The following is a 7,451-nucleotide window of genomic DNA, read 5'->3' on the forward strand; positions in this document are numbered from 1 at the left end:
AAAAACAAGTCTTTCAACTTGTTTTCACCCCTCCATTTATCCCACCAAAACTTAGTTGAAGTCTCATTACCTATCTTTGTTGTGAAATTTTTTCCAACTATATAATTGGATCTTTGAATACCTTTCCAAAAGATTTTCTCCATTAGTTTAGAGTTATCTTTAACCCACAAATCTTGCTCTGATACATACATTTTTTTATTAAATCACTTTTCTTCACTGGAAATGTTTATCATTATGATATCTCCATGTCCACTAAGCCATCAATGCCAAACCACAAAATTCTGTAGGTATGCATGATTTTTTCCAAGCTATCTAATTTGTTTCTTCTTCTTCATTGAAGACACCTACATAAAATCTCTCAATAAACAATGTAAATTCTTTCTCTTTGATGCTGGTATAAGGACATGTACGTAATACAATGGAACGGCTGACAATGTTGCATTTGATGAGAACCACTCAACCAGTGAAACTTATTTTCTTTTTATATAGATTTTACTTTTTATGGACTTTCTCAATGATCTCATCTCGTATTTGGGTCGCGTTGCATCTGCACCCAACTGGCATCCCAAGATATTTGGGAGGCTGACATTCCACCTGACATCCTAGTATTATAGCTAATTCTTTTACTTTGGTATCAGCTGCAATGCTCACTATTGTAGTTTTAGGGATCTTGATTCTTAACATATTGTTTGAGGGTGAAAACAGTTTCTGCTGATTTTGGTAATTTCGAGTGTGTGGGTGAGAAACGAGTCTAAAACCTAAACAATGTACTGCAACAGAGTACTTTGATTCGAGAGATCAATCTGTACAAAACTGGCCTAAACCAAGAAATGTCCGTTCCATACTTGCTTCGGTCACAAAGTGAAGGAGAAGGGTTGGTCTAGGGAGGGAAGCGAAGAGAGTGCTGAGACCAGAATAGTTGATCCGGGAAGAGTAGTTGTTTGACGACTTGTATCAGAAAGTGGAAAGCTAACAGATGGGAAAGCTAACAAGTGATTTCTAAGTGTTGTATTCTCCTGATCAAAACTTGTCCTTTAGTGGAAATAGGTGATACCTATTTATACAAGTCGCAACAAAACGTACCCTGGTGTCGTAAGAAGTGTAAACGATTGAGTAAATGGAAGAAAGCGATAACGGGTAACGCCTGGAATTGATGTTTCCATAATGAAGGAAACGTTTCACCATTACTTCCTGTATTTACTACCCGCCTCACTTTTATGACACTTTCTTGTAACGGGCGTAGTGTACGCCGCACGCTGTAAACCGCCAGACCAATACCCTGATGAGCATCCCCCAGTTTTGTGACATGTTTTGATGTCTCGAGTGTTTTCATGGAAAACATTTAGCATGTTGTTATTGCTTGGAAAGTTAAGATTGAGAGGCTTTCCTGTTCGGTGGTGACCTTCGACGGCCGAGATTTTGCATCTTGAGAGGAAGGTTAGCCGTTGATTGTGGTTACCTTCCGTTTGGTAGCCAGTGGCATGGCCATAGTGTTGTCATGGCTTGCACATGCTCTTGGTGTGGCTGATTAGGGTTTGGTGTTGTGACCAAAGAATTGTCATAGTTAAGTATGTGTCGTGGCCAAAGAGTTGGCAGCGTAGCCAAGATATTGCCACAAGTCGTTTGGTGGCAAGCTTGTACAGCTGAGATTTGCATCTTAGAAGGAGGGGTGGTCGTTGATTGTTCCAACCCTCCGTTTGGCGGAAAGCGACATGGAGGCATGGCCAGCACGGCTCGTGCATGCTCTTGGCGCGACCCAAATTAGGGATTGGCACAAACCGTGGAACTTTGGCATCGCAGCCAAGAGGTTGCCACAAATTGTTTGGTTTGGTGGAAAGCTTGTACGGCTGAGATTTGCGTCTCATAATGAGGGGTATCCGTTCATTGTTGCAACCCTCCGTGTGGCGGCCAGCGGCATGGAGGCATGGCCAGCACGGCTCGTGCATGCTCTTGGCGCGGCCCAAATTAGGGTTTGGCACAAACTGTGGAACTTTGGCGTAGCAGCCAAGAGGTTTCCACAAATCGTTTGGTTTGGTGGCAAGCTTATACGGATACGATTTGCGTCTCAGAAGGAGGGGTAGTCGTTGATTGTTGCAACCCTCTATTTGGTAGCCAGCGGCATGGAGGCATGGCCGGCATGGCTTTGGCATGGTTTAGGCGCTGCCAAGCTACGATTTTGGCATAGTTTTAGGCGCGACCAAAATTAGGGTTTCGGCATAGTTTAGGCGCAGCTAAAATTATGGCTTGGCATTGGGACAAAAGTTGCCACGCGTTTGGTGGCGAACTTGGACGGCTGAGATTTGCATCTCAGAAGGAAGGGTGGTCGTTTATTGTTGCAACCCTTCGTTTGGCAGCCAGCGGCATGGAGGCATAGCCGACATGGCTTTGACATGTTTTAGGCGCGGCCAAGATAGGATTTTGGCATAGTTTTAGGCGCGGACAAAATTAGGGTTTTGGCATAGTTTAGGCGCGTCCAAAATTAGGGCTTGGCATTGGGCCAAAAGCTTCCACGCGTTTGGTGGCGAACTTGGACGGCTGAGATTTGCATCTCATAAGGAAGGGTGGTCGTTGATTGTTGAAACCCTTCGTTTGGTAACCAACGACATGGACGGCATGGATTTGGTGCGGAGGTGTGGCTGGCATAGCATGCCATTGGCACTATGGTGCGGCTGGCATGGTTGGTACGCCTTTGGTGCGGAGATGTGGCTGGCATGGCATGCCATTGGCACAGTGGTGCGTCATGGTTGGCATGCCTTTGGCGCGGAGATGTGGCTGGCATGGCATGCCATTGGCACGGTGGTGCGGCTGGCATGGTTGGAATGCCTTTGTCGCGGAGATGTGGCTGGCATGGCATGCAATTGGCAAGGTGGTGCGGATGGCATGGTTGGCATGCCTTTGGCGCGGAGGTGTGGATGGCTTGGCATGCCATTGGCACTATGTGCGGCTGGCATGGTTGGCATGCCTTTGGCGCGAGATGTGGCTGGCATGGCATGCCATTGGCACGGTGGTGCGGCTGGCATGGTTGGCATGCCTTTGGCGCGAAGATGTGGATGGCATGGCATGCCATTGGCACGGTGGTGCGGCTGGCATGGTTGGAATGCCTTTGGATCGGAGATGTGACTGGCATGGCATGCCATTGGCACAGTGGTGCGGCTGGCATGGTTGGCATGCCTTTGTCGCAGAGATGTGGCTGGCATGGCATGCCATTGGCACGGTAGTGCGGCTGGCATTCCTTTGGCGCGGAGATGTGCCTGGCATGGCATGCCATTGACACGGTGGTGCGGCTGGCATGGTTGGCATGCCTTTGGCGCGGAGATATAGCTATTAGGGTTTAGCGTGTCGAAACTCTAGTTTAAAATATGTGGCACGCGTGATTGACATGTTTGCCTAGCATGCGCGGCTGGCATGTGTAGAGATGATGCCAGTCAGTACCGAGGGCTCTGCCGTGGAGCATGTCATTTACATTAAAAAAAGGTACCCCGATAATTTTACGCAGACATGTTGAATGGTTTAATAAATGTGCTAGTGGCGACATTATTACTCAAGTGTAACGTCACTGTTTGACTAAGGTTTTACGATTTTAACCCTAAACTAAAAACCACCATCAACATTAAGTCCCCTGCTTAGCTCGGAACAGGGACATTATTGCGAGGTAAGCATAAGATGGTGACAGACAAGGACAAAACGAAATGGCAAGTCATGAAAAGATGGTCAGGAAGATCCGTCTAACCTATTCTATAGGTAAGGAGAATTCGTGATTCTTATGTTGGTGGCTTTGTGTATATTTTGCTCGTGGTGCTGCTAGATAGGCCATGGAGTTGTTGGCGTTGCTGGCTTGGCTTGGCAAGCCGTTGGCATGGTGTGGCTTAAAACGGAGCCGCCGGCGTTGGTCGGCTTGGAATGGGAGCCGCAGGTATTGTGCGACTTGGAATGGAGTCGCATGCATTATATTGGTTCGGAATGGAGCCGCCAGCGTAGTATTGGCTTGGAACGGGGTTATTAGCGTAAACTTGGCGTAGGCGCTGGCTTGGGCTTGTCATGGCGTGAGCGTTGGCATGGGCTTGGCATGGCGTGAGTGTTGGCATGGCGTGAGCGTTGGCATGGGCCTGGGCGCTGTCTTGGTGTGGCATGGGTACTGGCACGACACTGTATGGGCGCTGGTATGGTGTGGCGTTGGCTTGGCACGACGCTGGCTTGGCGTGGCGTGGATTATTGGAACCGTGAAGCTTGTTCTTACGGGATCAATTGCCTTTTTCCATACATAGCTCAAATAGGAAATCCTTTCCTTATTCAAATTCCAAAAGTGTCACGCCTATAAAAGGGTTTGCTCTCCTTTTTATCTCGTATCTTTGTTCTCACGTCTTTGCGCTAGCTGTAGAGTGGTAACAATAAAGCGTGCAAGCATATTCCAGGTATGTATTCTAGCATTTCTCTTTCAATCTTTTTTTTTGTATTGGTGCAAACCCTAGTCATAGGTGTATCTTCCATGAAATTGTAGAGATATTTCAGCGTGAACACCGCAATAATGTTAGCCACCTCAATTATTATGCAAAATAGGCATGCACGGGCAGGTGACTGCCACCATTTCCTTTCCCACGAAAACCTAGTTTTTAGGGTTTCCTCCTTTTCCTTGGGGTGACTGTGTGCATAATTTCCACGGTAGGGCGCGCTTTCTTGGCCGGGTGCGTACTTTACGCTGCAAGGTACGACTTTGGAAAGGGGAGTGCTTTCCGCGACAACGTAGGGTTTACCAGTCCCCATTTCTTCGGTTATGAGCGTCATGGATTGCAACTTAAAACAAATTGGTCCGCGTCCAAAATGGATTCTCCGTTGTTGATAAAATAATTTTCATGCACTTTGTAGTAACTTCTCTTCATACCCCTTTCTTTGTTGTAGTTGAAAACCTGAGCAGCTTAAGAAGGTTTCGTTAGGATGTCACCTGAGAAAATCCCTGTCACGGCTTTGAAAAATATTGGCTCTAAGCCAAACATGGATGATGAATTTTTCACAACGTCCGCCACAGCTAGGAGAAATCATCCTAAGTTTGTGCCCGTCCTTATGACCGGTTCATAGGGTGAAGGAGACACCCAGTCGGTTCGACCAGGTTGTGTAATACGATTTTACCTTCAGATGAAAGAGTATCCTGCTTCTTCCATTGACTTCAGAATCTGTCAGAGTCTGTTGCGTTCTTTCGACAAGTGAATGCAATTCATGATAAGTCAGGATTGCGTAAAAGCAAATTTGATCAAAGCGCAAATCATTGGCGCTGTCACAACTTCTGCGGCGTTTCAAATCAGGAAAGATATCCCGACCTTAGTTGCTTTCATCTCTCGAAGGTGTCCAGACACTCACACGGCCATATGCAGGAGGGATGAAAGGACTGTCTCTTTGGAAAGTGTGGATGTCTTGTTGAACCTTCCCATAAAAGGGAATCTTGATATCACCTTGTCTGAAGATGAAGAAAAAATGCACGCTGCTCTCATTGCGAAGTCAAAAGGCTTTGTCCGGAAGGAAAACGAGACGAGGTGTTTCTACAGCTGGTGGGTGTCTCAATGGTTCCCAGATGAGTCGAAGCCAAATCAAAAGAATAGTACGCTTCATGTCGCGGCATTCTTGGTTCTTTGGTTATCCATGGAAATTTTTGATGACGGATCTGGTAAGAAGGAAATAAGACAGGTTCTCATTAAGTTTGCTATCAGTTTAGAGAAAGGTGTTGTTCTCACCATTGGCGGCTTGTTTCTCGGTTCTCTGTAAACACATTTGGATCATCTGGTTGTGGACGTGCGTGCTTCAAACGGCTACATGAAAGTGGACTCGTACGTCCATGTTGTTTTTCTTCAAGCGTGGTTGTGGGAGCATTTCGAGAAGTGCGCTCCCAAACCGCTGGTTTTGCTTCCCGAGTCTTGGGGTGGTTCTAGGATACTTCGCTGGGTGAACAGGCTCCCAAGATCTGGCTCGAACCTGGTTGACTTCCTTGACAACTCCTACACAATCAACTTTCGTCCATGGGCTCCGGTGCATGGCTCCATAGTTCAAATAGACACTTTTTCCTCTGTTCCGAATACATCTTTGCTTTCTGAAAAGAATACGAGTATTGGGGAGGTTGTGTTCATGTGAAGTTGCATGTCGGGTTATGTACCGTCTTTCTTTCGAGGATCTTTCCAGGCAGTCTCTTACAACATTGACAGGGCGGCTCGACATATGGGATTTGACCAAGGGGTCCCGCTCTCTCATCAGTCGGCTGTTCCAGAAAAATTGTTGCCAGCTGCTCTTGATGCTAGTGCTCTTGCGCCGGGTATAAGTCTTCCCTTCTTGCTCTCGGCACGAAATCCGACAACAACTTCTAAGTATAACATATTCTGGCAGGACGAGTTCCTTGCCATTCATGGATTCGTGAATGACGTGGTGAAGAATACCTGTGGTAAGCCTTCTGCTGCAACTTTAGAAAGACATCCATTGTTAAGGGATCCTTCCTCGCCCAAACGGAAATCTCCTAACACGGACACGGAAATTCCCCAAAAGAAGGAGCAAAGGTCGAAAGATCGCGCGGGTGGTTTTCGATCAGATTCAACGGCCCTTGTGACTTTCAGTTCTTCCAACGTTCAGGTATGTATTATTTTTCTTGCCCACTCAGTCGGATTGCACAGTTCTTTCATTATTGATAATCTTTCCTTATTCCTTAACCAGGGCGTGAACGCCTTTGCCCAGCTTGCACATAGTCATAAAACGGCGGCTCTCGCAGCAGAGGGTAGCAATGCTGAGCCTCAGAGAACGACGGCTCTCGCGGCAGAGGGTGACAATGCCGAGCCTTCTTGCGGTAAAGAAGAGATCGAAAAGGAGGAAATCTCGGAATCTAGTGATGATGAAAATAGCTCTTCCGACAGCAGCGCTGGGTCTTCTTCTAGTTAGTCTAAAAGTGAATCAGTGAGTGTTCTATGCATTCTTTTTCTTCTTCCTTTCTCTTTTTTTTTTTTGAAAAATGTCTAAACCACGATATCGCAGAGAGAACCCGCTCCTGAAGATGGCCCCAAGGCGGAAAACCGTGGAGATACAGCTTTGTCTCCAACCGTGGTAGCTGCGCCTGACGACCCGGAAATGGAGGTCGATCAAGATGAAGATGTTGTTGCGGCTCAAGTAGCGGAGAGTTCTCCAGCGAGCGCTGGCGCCATTGTAGTTAGGAATCCCTTGCCAGTTGCTGGTTCATTTGCGGGCGCCGTTTTCGCTCCTTCATACTTAGTTCTTTATCTAGATCATGTGTTGATCGGCGGCTTCAGTGTGCCAGCCAAATACGAGACGTTATATACCAAGATATGGGAAAGGTATGGACACATCGCCACAACCAAAAAAGTTACTAGTCGGTTTGCGCTGGTCAAGCGTGTGGAGGAAGCTTTATCTTTGATTGACGACATGAGCAAAGTGACTGGCCATACCAATTCTGAGGACGTGGTCTC

Source organism: Papaver somniferum, chromosome 2 (genome assembly GCF_003573695.1).
Source record: "Papaver somniferum cultivar HN1 chromosome 2, ASM357369v1, whole genome shotgun sequence".
NCBI lineage: Eukaryota > Viridiplantae > Streptophyta > Magnoliopsida > Ranunculales > Papaveraceae > Papaver > Papaver somniferum.